This window comes from Medicago sativa, chromosome 1, assembly GCF_051527215.1.
Source record: "Medicago sativa cultivar Bolivia chromosome 1, Bolivia_mono, whole genome shotgun sequence".
In the NCBI taxonomy this organism is placed as follows: Eukaryota; Viridiplantae; Streptophyta; class Magnoliopsida; order Fabales; family Fabaceae; genus Medicago; species Medicago sativa.
Window position 1 is genome coordinate 87184011 of NC_140749.1, and position 14360 is coordinate 87198370.

The window sequence follows — 14360 nt, forward strand, 5'->3', positions numbered from 1 at the left end:
CAAACCGGTCTAACTATTACTCCACGCGCCGGAAAAAGAGCATGACATGTTGGCAGCTTCGGATCTTCCCATTGGTTACTCTTCTCTCCACTTTTGAATCAGACAACAATAAATAAATATCCTTTGTGAATATAATAATTAATAAAGGGTGAGTGAAAAAGATAGCGTCACTGGGAAAGGGCCTGCTGTTAACTCGAAAAGGTCATGTTATATTTTTTCAAGGCTTAAATTAAATGAAATAAAAAAAAAAAAAGAAATAAGTATAATATCAGCGGGGAATGCGGAGAAGGTGTTTTAAAAAAGAAAAGAAAATTGTTTTGTTTTGAAGCATTTATTTAAACAAGGGAAGTAGTAGTAGTAAGTAACAAAGTTGAATTTTGATAAGGCACAGGCGAGTGGAGTTATCATAACTTTTGATAAAATATTGTATTTAATTTTGAAGTAAGTGTGCCACGTCATAATGGGTCCACTTTGTGAATGAGGACCCCATATGATAACTTGTCGTATAGTGAGGTGCTTTCATTCTCTTGTGCTCACTCGCTGTCGTCAAATCCTAACTTATGCCACGTGTCCACACTAACTGCCACGTCGGATAGGTTGCGTGGCTTGGTCTATAACCGTAAGCTTTTTTTAAGTAAAAAAAGAACAACTTACATTGTCACCCTTTTCTCTTCCGTTTTTAACTCCACCTTCAGTTTAATTTAACAAATGGGTTAATTATGTTTCTATTCCCTATAAAATAGCGATCTTGTAAGTTTAGTCCCTACTTAATTTTAATAGCATTTTTAGTCCTTAATTTTGTTTTTTTGCACTGAGTATTAGTCCCTACTCAATTCAAAGTTGTTTAATTTATGCTTAAACTCTTAAATTTTTGAACAATTTTTTGCAGACATGTTTAGAACATTACTAAAAGTTCGTCCGCAAAAAATTATTGCAAAATTTGATTTCTACATCCAGATTTTATTACTTTTTATCTTTAACTTTTGTCGTTTTAAAAAATTCATATTTAATTCATTTCATGTCAGAAAATTCTAAATTTTAGTAAACGAACCTTTCATAGTGTTCTAATCTTATCTCAAAAAAATCGTTCAAAAATTTAAGAGTTTAAGGATAATTAATCAAACTTTGTTTTAGCAGGGACTAAAATTATAAGTAAATTTTTTTTATAGGGACTAAAAATGCTATTAAAATTAAGTAGGGACTAAACTTACAAGGTCGCTATTTTATAGGGACTAGAAACATAATTAACCCTTAACAAATTAGAATAAGAATTTGGTGTTTATAATTATTTTTACGAATGTGGTTGACTTTAAGATCTGAAATGTAAGGATCTCTTATCTAATAATCATAATCCTGAGAATGTAATTTCGATTATTAAGAGACAAGTGAATATGGTACCTTATGATATTGCGCGTTATCTTATCTCATCAGAGTCCTTATATTTAATACGATGTTTTGATATACTCATCAATAAAACTCAAAAATTGTTATTAATTGACGTGACAACACATTGTTAGATGTATGCATTACATTGAAGGCAAATGTTAATTTGTGCCCTCAAGGGCACATGTTAATGAATTCATTACAGAAATATATGTATCAAAAGTCGTGCAGTCAACTTCTTAAAAGTTAAATTATCATGTTTTCCGATGCAAAATTGCTTATTTTAGCCCTTAGGGCACAAGTTAGCATGACCCTACATTGAAATATGGTGGAATAATCTTAATAGCATTAGAGATGGGGGTTGGTCGTTGGTTTGATGATAACCTAACGTGTGTCGTGGGAGATAGTACTAAAACTATATTTTGGTGGGATCCGTGGTTGGATAGAGTGACCTTGAAGAGTAGATTTATTCGCATGTTTGATCATGCTGATAATAAAATGACAATGGTGGCTGATATGGATTCTTTAGGTTGGGGTGGAGGGTGAGACTTGAAAGTGGAGGCGAAGATTGTTCGCATGGGAGGAAGAGCGGTTGAGAGAGTGTTGTGAGTCGTTACATAATATTGTCTTGCAGACTAATGCATCTGACAGTTGGCTTTGACAACTTCATGCAACGAAAAAAATACAATGTTTCAAGTGTTCATAACTTTTTGCTTTCGACGGATCTTAACTCACCAAATGTTTACTATAATATTGTTTGGAACAAGGAGGTTCCTCTTCAGACCAGTCTCTTTGTTTGGCGTCTACTTCGCAACTGTATTCCTACGACGGACAACTTAATTAGAAGGCGGGTTCTTTAGCCTAATGTGCATCTTTATGTGGGAGGTTGTGGCAAATATGAGGATAGTGATCATCTCTTTTTGCCTCGCGATTTCTTCGAAAAAAATTTGGTATAGTATTTCTAGCTGGCTTGGTTTTACCATGGTTCACCCTACTCGTGTTTCAGATAATTTATCTCAATTTGGAAATTTGGGTGGTTATTCAAGAAATATATGCACATCTCTTCGTCTAATTTGATTTTCATGTGTGTGGGTCATTTGACGCGAAAGAAATGCCTGTGTCTTTCAATAAAAGTAGGATTCGTTACAACATCTCATCGATAAAATTAAGTTGCAATCCTTCTAGTTGTTGAAAGCGAATTGCACCAATTTTGCTTTTGATTATCATATCTGGTGGCTTAACCCACTCTCTTGTTTGAGAGTCTTTTTGCAACAATTCTTGTTTTTTCTCATTTTTTTGGGAGTTGGCTTGACCTTTGTCGTTTGATGTAACTATACTCTTTTTCTTGGTTCTTTTGGCACTTCTTGTGCTGGAACTCCAGATGTTTTAGTAATATATTCTATTTTAACTTCTTTAAAAAAAACCTATAATGTCATTTATTTGTTGGCGTTATAATGAAATATAATTATATATCATTAGCGTTCTCCGTGTTCGTTTGTCCGTTTTTTTACTGCACCGGTGCATGTAAATTATAATCAATATTTTTTATGAAATTTTGATTTTGATAAAAATTATATATAGAGATGTTTGTGATTTTTTAATACTAACAAACTATGATTGTCTTTTACCAATAATATAACAAATATATTATAATTACTTATATTTTTCAATAACACCAACAATATAACATTTTTAAAAGAAAATTTTGTTTAAGGGTATAATTGAAATAATGAAAAATCAAACAAAAAAAATCATGTGTTCTATTTATATAATAGCTGACTAGCGAAATGACCTGATTAAAAAGTAATATTAGTTCAAGGACATGATTCGAATTTTTTTAGTTTAAGAATCTATTTGAAATTTGTAAATAATCTTAATATATAATACTAAGGTTCACAATGCATGCTCATTATGAAACCCTAAACCTAAACCTAATCCTGCCTTTTTTGAGAGGTTTAAAAAAAATTTCTGAAAAAAGTCTCTGCAGGGAGTTGAACTTGCAACCCATAGCCTCCATCCAAGCACTTTAACCACTTGACCAATAGTTGTTTTAGTGTTATAATATCGCTTCCACTAATACATTATGATTGAAATGAATGAATAGCATATCATGAACAAACCAACAATGAATTAATACAGCAGTTGATATCAACAATTAAAAAGAATACACAAGGTCAAGTAATACAAGGCACAATTAACTTTTAATTTGACGTTATGCTTTTTGTTTCATTTTACGTTATACCTCCTTCACACATTCTTTACATGTTTATTATGGATTATGGATGGATGGATTCATTTCTATCACAACCTTTGAACTGTTTTTTGTTTTTTATTCCATAACTCATTTTTTAATTATGACCATACACTCACTCATTATATATACAACCACTAATATGATCTCAATATTTTTAGTTTCTACATTGAAAACATTGTGTATAAATATGTGATTTTGTGCATCATATTTTGGGTTTTGTTCATCATCACTTTCAAGTAACAATTGGATAGTTTATCTTCACTTTTGTATTGTTGTTTTTCCACTCACTTTTACTCTTCATCTTTTGATTATCAAAGTCTAAAACAAGAGTGTTCTATTTGTGGATTGGAGTTTGCAATAGGACAAGCTTTAGGTGGCTACATGAGGAGACATAGAGCTTCAAATATGAAAGGAAATAACAATATTCACAATTCTAATAATACTATGTGGTGGTAGTAGTCTTGATTCGCTGCAAAAGATGAAAGCTAGAAACCAGTGAGTTTTGGTGTTGGATTTGGATTTGAATCCATTTTTCAATATTTCTAGGTATTAATTATATGACGATTTATTCATTAGTGTAGGTACAATTTTTCTCTTATCTCTTGATTATCTTTGAAGAATTAAAGAATTAATTACTTATCAAATTGAATAGTTTCCTCCACTATTGAAAAAAAAAAAGGAACTTCCCATTCTGCATGTCACACAAAATGAAAGGAGAAAACAAAGAATTACTTGACAGTTATTACTATATACCTCAAAGAAAAATATGTATGCTACAATTATTAAATAATTAAATCCATATGTCCACATAAAATAAATAAAAAAACGTATACACTAATCAATTTGTCAGAAAATTTAGGAAAAGTCAGTCCTAACATGATAAGAAGATTAAAATGATTATGATATCCAAAAAAAGTTCCATTCATTAGATTGGAAACTCTAAAAATGAACGTTTTAATTTTTTCAATAAAATCTTGCCCCAACTTATCTTATATATGCATGATTGCCCAACTCTACTACCATGATCATTTATGCTTTTCTGCTTTGTTAAGGTGATGTGGTTCTCCTTTTACTTTCCTTTCCTTATTTTTTGTGTTTGGGTATACATTTTCGGTCTATAAATTGGTTTTTTTTTTTTTAAGGAAGGTCTGTAAATTGGTTGATATGTTTTCTCAAAAAGAAGTTCATATATCCCACACATATAGCATATAAGATTATACATAGAGAACACATTATTTTCTTAGACTAATACAGTTTTATAAGATGTACTTTCAAGGTTTGATACTTATTATTAAAATTTGCTTTTAGGATTTACACATATGCAATTTGTATGACCCGTGCGGCAGCACGGGTGCAAGGACTAGTTTATTTATGTGAAGAATGACTAAACCTAAAATAACTAAATAGTTTTGGCTTAATTTGAATTCCGAGACCAATGACCAAATTCATCACTTTATTTTATAACTTGTTCACCTATATGACACAGTGTATATCGTTTATGGTTTGAACACCGGTAATCAAAGGGTCATGTTATCTTATGCCCTAAGAGCACATGTTAAGCAACCCAAAAATAAAAATATTCTTTTAAATTTTGTGCATTCAATTAATTAAAAGTTAAAAAGTTGAATTCAATACACAAGTTCCAACAAAAACTTTCTACATTTGACACATTAACTTGCGCCTTAAGGGCACAAGTTAACATTTCAAAAGAAAAGAAAAAAATCAAATAAGACCATGGCGGAGCTAGAAAAAAAAAGCTAGGGTGGGCCTTTAAAATTAACCGTTGAAAAATTGTTTAAAGCCTCGCAAAATAGACCTGTAATTGAATTATTTAAATTTTTCGGGTGGGCCAGTACATCACTTTGCGGGAATTTGGATCAACCGAAACCTAAAATCGACATAAAATTGTATAAAAGCTCGCAAAATATACCTATAATTGAATTATTTAAATTTTTCGGGTGGACCACTACATCACTTTGCGGGAATTTGGATCAACCGAAACCTAAAACCGACACAAAATTGTATAAAATCTCGCAAAATAGACATATAATCGTTGATTTTTTTAATTTTTGGGATGGGCCATGGCCCACCTCAGCCCATGAAGGGCTCCGCCACAAGGCATGTGTGCGTCGATACATGAAATCTTCGAAGAACGTATAACATCATATAGAGAATAAACTGTCTCCGTTTGAATTCCCTCAATTGTTTTCAATTGCAACATCTCAATTTATGTGATTGTTGTGCCTATATATTATATAGGAAATGGATTATTTACATTTAAATTCTCTTATTTTTTTCTCAATTGCAATATCCCAACCAAGAAACCCAGTTTCCTCTTTTCTTTATAAGTTTAGCTCTCTTAATTTTGTCTCTCATATTTGATAATTGAGATGTTACAATTAAGAAAAATTGAGAGAATTCAATGGAAAAAATTCATTACCATGTTAGATGATATTATGGAACGAAGAATTTTGCTTGTGCACAAGACTTCAAAGTATAGTTGTGACTTGTGAAATTGTACAAGACTTCAATGTATAATGAATAAGTTCGTTGTAGAAAAAAAGTTCATTGTGGCAAAACTATTTCTATCTCACTTGTACAATACCGTATTCTCCCTTTGCCATGTTATAAGAGAAAATAAATAAAAATAACTAAATTATTTTACTTCTAACTCATACCCCAACCAAACTTTAAAGAACAGAAGAATTCTCCTTGTACTAAATCAACATATTTGTTTTTTTTTTCTTTCTTTCATATAGGCTAGGGATCATGCGATCATTTTTAGTTGAAGGTCCAAAAACTATACTATTCGAATATATACCCTCCGGTCACTAATATAAGCAAAAATCAACATTTTAGATTCATTCATTAAATGATGTATGTGGTCAATAATAAAGACCACATACATCATTTAATGAATGAATTTCGAATGTTGATTTTTGCTTATAATAGTGATCGGAGGGTGTATAGTATTTGAATAGTACAGTTACATTAAATGTACTATGGAATATGGTTTGTTAGTCCCTAATGGAAGCAAACACGAAGGAAGTGAGCTCTTATGGTATTCAGACAGTGACATACATAACTGATAGAAGAAGCACTTCAGGTTATGTTTTCAAGTACAATGATGCTGCAATATCCTGGTGTACCAAGAAGCAATCAGTGACTGCACTCTCGTCTTGTGAAGTTGAGTACATTGCAGGTACTTTTGCAACTTGTCAAGCAATATAGTTGGATTCAGTGATGAAAGAATTAAGGTGCGAAGTTATGAAGCCTCTGGAACTTATAATTGACAATAAGTTAGCTATAAGCCTTGCTAAGAATCAATTTCACACGGCAAAAACAAACATATTAATATAAGGTTTCACTTCATTAGAGAGCATGTGACTAATGGAATGACTGAAGTACAATATTGTCCTACAAAAGTGCAATTGGTTTATGGTTTTACTAAAGCCTTGAAGCTTGACATATTTGAATTTTTAAGGAGGCAACTTGGTGTTATTAGTGTTCATCGGTCATGAATCAAGAGGGGATGTTGAGATTGTAATTCATAGCTGTCATTTTGTTGTAGTTAGTTATTGAGTTAGTTACAATTGTTTTGTTAGTTAGTTACCTTTGTGAAGATGACTTGTATTACAAGCAATTGCGTAACTTTTATAAATAAGACCTTGTAATGTGAATTTTCAACTCTCAGCCTGTGTTTGGTTGAGGTGAAAAAGAGAAGAGAGAAGTTGGTGAGAGAGAAATTGAAGAGAGAAGGCCAACTTCTCTCGTTTGGTTTGAGAAGAAGTTGCAGAGAGAGATCATAAAAACGCGGGCCCCACTGCTTTTTTGTTTCCTCCCTAATATGCGAAGAAAGAGCCGAGAAACCCACTATGGTTATGTGTTTCCTATATTACCCTTGTTTTTGTCCTATTTAAAATTTCCTACTTAGTTCTTATTCAGTTTAAAGCCATGAACCTTTCTCCAACAAAATATTTGCTTTCAGGCGTTGAGAAGTTGAGAATTGTTTTTCTTGGTGTGGTGTGTATATTAATTTGATAACATTAATTTTGAATGTTATTTTTGCTGGTTCTGTTTATTAATTTGGACTTTGAAATTCAATTTAAAGCCAAAATTTAATTCGTTAATGCTATTGGGGTGGGGGAACGACCATATACACCATGCGGGGGAGAGGAGAGATTAAGATGGATGGGTTGGTTAGCAATGGTTATCAGAGGAGATAAAGAAAGGGAAAGATGAGTTGTTCTAAAATAAAATTAAAATATTAAATTAGTCAAATTAATTAATATAATAATTAGTAAAATTAGTTTAATTATTTTGTTCAAAAAAATCTTAATCTAACTAATTATTTAAACTACTCAAAGTTAAATCTTGTAATTGAATTAATTAAATCATTTTTATGTGAGATTTTTTTATCTCAAGGGTATTGTTGTACTTTTACATGCAATCAACACTTCTCTCTTCTCTATTTATTTTTTCTTTCTCTTATACCAAACAATCCATCAAATCTACTATATTTCTCACATCTTTCTCTCTTTTCAAACTCTCTCTTACCAATTTTTCTCTTCACAATTTCTCTTCTAAACCAAAACTATCATCTCTATTCTCTCTTTTAGTTTTCCATTAAAGCTCATGCTGCGCCTATCTTGTCTTCATCACATAGTGTGTTCTATCAACCAAAAAAAACTAGAGAGTGTTTTTTTAACAATATTTAACTTCTAGATCAACACATCTACTATTTGAATTTGTCTCCTCTCAACAAAATTTCTACTATTTGAATTTGCATAAAATTAATTAAGGTAGACAAAACTGGCATTTTTACAAAATATCTACTATTATGAATATATATAAGTGAGAATATTGAAATTTATTAACACAGTTGTTTCCTACTATTTTTTTCTTCCAGTTGTCGTCCACTAGTTTTCCAACCCTTTTTTATATGTATGTTCCCAAACAAAGTTTTTCTAATTTTATACATCAGTAGCAAATTTACCCCATTTATTGTTTGTAAAGAGTAAGTTATAGTTAATATGATATAACTTTCTAAGACTTTATTAGCATATCAATAATTTGTATGTATCTCGTCTAGAAGTCCTAACTCAGTTGATAAATGCCAAAAATCGAATCTAGGACCTCACAATTGTGTGTGAGTTTAATTTAAGTGGTTTACCACTTCATCTAAGACAAAAAAAAAATTGTATGTATCTCTTCCAATAAAGTTGCATAATTACCTCTTTAATTTTTGAATAGGTTATGTTAGTCATTCTCCATACGACTCAAAACTTAGTTTTCAGTTTTCACAAAGTTACTCTTTTTTGGCATGACAATTGGGTTGGGGAAATTCCTCTTCGGGTGAAATTTCCCCGCCTTTTAGATCTGACTGTCAGTAAGGAGTGTTTGGTGGAGGAGATGTGGAGATTAGGGTGGGCGGTTGGTGGTAGGGGGTGAGAGTGGCGTCGTATGTTATTGGCTTGGGAGGAGGATAGTGTGAGAGAGTGTTCTGTGTTACTTCACAACGTTGTTTTGCAGGATAACATTCTTGACACTTGGAGGTGGTTGCTAGATCCGTCTCATGGTTATACGGTGCGGGAAGCATACCGCTTTCTCACCAACAATGGGAACTTTGTGGATAGGACGCTTGTAGACGACATCTGGCACAAGCAGATTCCCTTAAAGGTGTCTCTGTTTGTGTGGCGTCTTCTTCGCAATAGACTTCCAACTAGAGACAATCTGGTGTGGCGGCGTGTTCTTCAGGTTCATGGCTCGGAGTGTGTGTCTGGTTGCGGTGTACATGAGACCGCAAATCATTTATTTATTGGACGTGACATTTTCAGTTCGCTTTGGACCTGATAGGCCAAACCGCAAGTGCACGGTCTATCGAAGTAATAGTAGTAAAAGAGTATCGTTCCGCTAGGGAGTTATGAATTCGATTAACTTTTAGAGAATGATTAGAAAAGAAGAAAGATTATAAAAAGGGAGGTTTAATTGCTGAAGGTAAATAACAATAATAATAATAATAAAAGAGCCTTGGGATTATTGGTTCATCATAACAACGAATCTTTTCACAAGCAAGCCTTAAACTTATAATTATGCGTTAATCTTAATTTCTAAGGACAAGTTTCTCTTTAGCATATCACAGCTTCTCTCGAAGTCAGTGAGTGTATCTCTCCAACAACCACACCTATTCTCATGGGTGATTGCCTTTGGGACCCTTGAAGATCGAAACTTTATGTGTCCCAAGGTTTGCTAGACTATTCTCATGTTTCGCAAACCTTGTCTAAATTCACTTGTTCGGATATCAAAGCTCCGCGTTCGCTTTATGAATTGATATCTGTGATGATGAATTAACCATTATCAAACCCTCCGCGTTCGCTTCCACAGTTTGATAATAATTAATTCATGTTAAAATGGTGAATTTAGATTAGGAATTAAGGTAACATATAATTAGGGTTTAAGGCTTGGCTTGATCCGGATTACGTCATTAGACTTATCCAACAATCCCAAGACAAAGAAGAGTCTACTCACTAACGTTCATTGTAGACATGGGGGAAGAAGAGAGAAAACAATAAAGTAAAAGAACAATAATATAAAAGTGAACTTTTATTCCAAGAACAAAAGATGAATGTTTATGATGGAGAGCTACTCTATTTATAGCTTTACAATTGACTTAAAATCTAAGCAACTATAAGGGCTATTCGGTAAAACTACAACAGGGTAACTTGGGCCTAAAGCAAAAGCAGCAAAAGTCATCCAGAGAGGTGGCACGGCCGTGCCAACCTTAGCACGGGCCGTGCCAGGCTTCTGACTTTGGGGAGACTTATTTTTGTCTCCGAATCTTCGTATTTTAGCTCCAAATCAGCTCCAGACTCCTTTCTTTTGCTCCAAGACTTCTTCCATCATATATTCGTTCCTGAAATATAAAATATGCAATTGTAGTAAAAAGATTCAAAAAGGAAATAATATTGCAATATAATAAATTCAAATCTAAATAAAACTAAACTAAATAATGCATAAAAATAGACTAAATATTAACTCATCAGGACCCATGTGTTACATTGGTTGGGTATTTCTTCGGTTCTCTCAGGTGACATTCGACAACATTTAATTCAATTTACTAATATGGCCGGATTGCCTAGAGCCACTTATTCAGTCTTGAAAATAATTTGGTTTGCTTCTGTTTAGGCTATTTGGAAGGAAAGAAATAACCGTGTATTCCAAAACATGGCGTGTGATTCTTCTATAATAGCTGAAAAAGTTAAACTAAATTCTTTCTTGTGGCTGAAATCATCAAAGGCGTTGTTTAGCTATAGTTATCATGACTGGTGGAAACACCCGCTTCCTTGTATGGGAGTTCTTGTGTAATTTGTATTATTTTTTGACTGATGCTTTCTTTTGTTAGCACCTTCTTGTTGTAAATACTGCTGGTTGGTTTTCCCTTTGCATGTCTTGTGCAGGGTGAATCAACCTTGTTTATAATATATCCCATTTTAGTTTGTTCAAAAAAAAAAACAAATTAAACCATGAAAGGAAAAAAAGAGCGGCGATAACATAATAGCAAAACCAAACGGTATAGTAAGTTCTATTTCTTTTTCATCATCTTCCATTTATTTTTATGTTCATCATAAGCTGCCATTTCTCAAATTAAAAAGTTTGGTACAACTAATCATCAATATTGAGTATAACACGGGCATTGAAACAAAACTTAATAACATGTAAGAGAGGAGAATAACTAACTAAGACAAATATAGACATGTAGCCAATGAACTTCTCTAAGGGGGCGTTTGTTTCATGGTTACAGATTGAATTCCCAGGAATCTAAGATGGGAATTATTTATTCCTATGTTTGGTAGACATGCACACAAAAATATTCCAAGGAATGTGTTGTGAAAGTGACTCAAAATTGGAGTTTGGAGGCCAAAAATTGATGTTTGCTGAAAGTACAAATCGGGGCCCGAATGGCAAAAATCGGGGCCCGATTTTGGTTGTCTTTGGGAGCAGTTTGGTACTGGAAAAATCGGCGCCCGAATGGTAAAAATCGGGGCCCGATTTTGCATGCTGTTATTTTTCAGAAACGTATTTTTTGGGCCAGATTTGGTACAATTTTATGGGAGTTTCTTTTACTATAAATATAGGCATTGTATCAGTGTAAACCTTGAGATAGAGGGGGCTGAAACAAGGGTTTAGAAAGGCAACAACAAAACTAGGGTTTGTATAGAGTTTGTCTCTTTGGAACAAACACTAGGTTTTGAGGGTTGATTCACCTTGGGAAACACTATTAGGATTGAGTCTCTTGGTTACGGGAAGAGGCTGGGATTTGGGTAGAATTAGGCGGGAGACTTATTCTTGTAATCCATCTCTTTTGTAACGTTACTCATCATATAGTGGAACGGAGGGCTGCTCTCTCCCCCAGACTAGGTCAATTTGGACCGAACTGGGTAAACAGATTCTTTGTGTTCTCTCTTCTTCTTTTCTCTTGCTGTGTTGTTTTCTACTTTTGGCTTGTGATTATAACTGTTCTATTCACTTTGATTATTGGTTGCTTTATTATCCCTTGCTCCACACATCAAGTTGTTATTGGTGTGAGTTTTTACATCGAATTCGCAACAATTGGCGCCCACCGTGGGGCAAAGGTCAAAGGATAATCAAGTACCATGGGTTCGAAGTGGGATATTGAGAAGTTTACCGGCGATAACGATTTTGGGTTATGGAAGGTAAAGATGGAAGCGGTATTAATACAGCAGAAGTGTGAGAAAGCTTTGAAGGGTGAAGGTGCGTTACCGGTCACCATGTCACGAGCGGAGAAGACCGAGATGGTGGACAAGGCCAGGAGTGCCATTGTCTTGTGCCTCGGAGATAAAGTTTTGAGAGAAGTAGCAAAGGAACCAACCGCGGCATCAATGTGGGCAAAGTTGGAATCTTTGTATATGACAAAGTCTTTGGCTCATCGGCAATTCCTAAAGCAACAACTCTACTCATTCAAGATGGTGGAGTCAAAGGCTATCATGGAGCAACTTACGGAGTTCAACAAAATCCTTGATGACTTGGAGAATATTGAGGTGCAACTTGAGGATGAAGATAAAGCTATACTCTTGTTGTGTGCTCTACCGAAATCTTTTGAATCGTTCAAAGATACCATGCTCTATGGCAAAAAAGGCACTGTTACCTTGGAAGAAGTTCAAGCGGCTTTGAGAACCAAGGAGTTGACCAAGTCCAAGGACTTGAGAGTTCATGAAAACGGTGAAGGCCTAAGTGTCTCAAAAGGGAATGGTGGAGGTAGAGGTAACCGGAGAAAGAGTGGTAAGAAGTCAAAGTCTGAATGCTTTAACTGTCACAAGATGGGTCACTTCATGAAGGATTGTCCGGAGATTAATGGTAACTCCGCACAAATTGTCACTGAGGGTTATGAGGATGCAGGTGCTCTGATGGTGTGGTGTTGTTTGGAGGATGAAGGTGATGTTGGTCACCTTGGGATTGATGCCTAGTGGAGCGGTGATCGTCTGGAGAGACGTTAAACACTCAACATCAGCCTGGAGAGGCGGTGGTAAGAATACTCATGATCAGTCTGGAGAGGCGGAGGCAACAATACTCATGATCTACCTGTTAAGGTGGAGTTTCAAGGTTGAAGACATAGTGGGATGTACGCATTTGCTAGTTGAGGTAGAGTACGCTCAGCATGAGGTGGAGTTGAACACACCGGTAATGGTACGACTATGGAGGACCTTGGGTGCTATAGGGATAGCACAGCTTGCGGGATTACTCTAAAAGAAGGCCAAGGGTGATTGGATGCAAGGAGACCCTTCAAGGAACGGGAGATGTCCTGTGTTGAAGATGTCATGGTGAATGCTTGTGGGACTACCTAAAATACCTAGCGTAGTTAGACTACAAGGACCTTCGAGAAGGCGGAAGACATTCCGAGGGCTGAAGGGATGGGAGGTGTATACTTGTGGATTACTCTAAAAGCCAAGGGTGATTGGGAACAAGTAGATCTTCAAGGAAGCGGGAGATGTCTCGTGTTGAAGAAGTTATGGTAAAGGCTTGTGGAACTACCTAAAATTCCTGGCGTAGTTGGACTGCAAGTATCTTCGAGAAGGCGGAAGACATTCCGATGGCTGAAGAGGTTAGGGTGCAAACTTGTGGAGCTACTTGGTGTAGTGGGAACAAGGGAAAGAGCAGCAAGATGTTGATGTTAAATGGGCATCATCACTAATTTGGAGTCAAGGTGGAGATTGTTGTGAAAGTGACTCAAAATTGGAGTTTGGAGGCCAAAAATTGATGTTTGCTGAAAGTACAAATCGGGGCCCGAATGGCAAAAATCGGGGCCCGATTTTGGCTGTCTTTGGGAGCAGTTTGGTACTGGAAAAATCGGCGCCCGAATGGTAAAAATCGGGGCCCGATTTTGCGTGCTGTTATTTTTCAGAAACGTATTTTTTGGGCCAGATTTGGTACAATTTTATGGGAGTTTCTTTTACTATAAATATAGGCATTGTATCAGTGTAAACCTTGAGATAGAGGGGGCTGAAACAAGGGTTTAGAAAGGCAACAACAAAACTAGGGTTTGTATAGAGTTTGTCTCTTTGGAACAAACACTAGGTTTTGAGGGTTGATTCACCTTGGGAAACACTATTAGGATTGAGTCTCTTGGTTACGGGAAGAGGCTGGGATTTGGGTAGAATTAGGCGGGAGACTTATTCTTGTAATCCATCTCTTTTGTAACGTTACT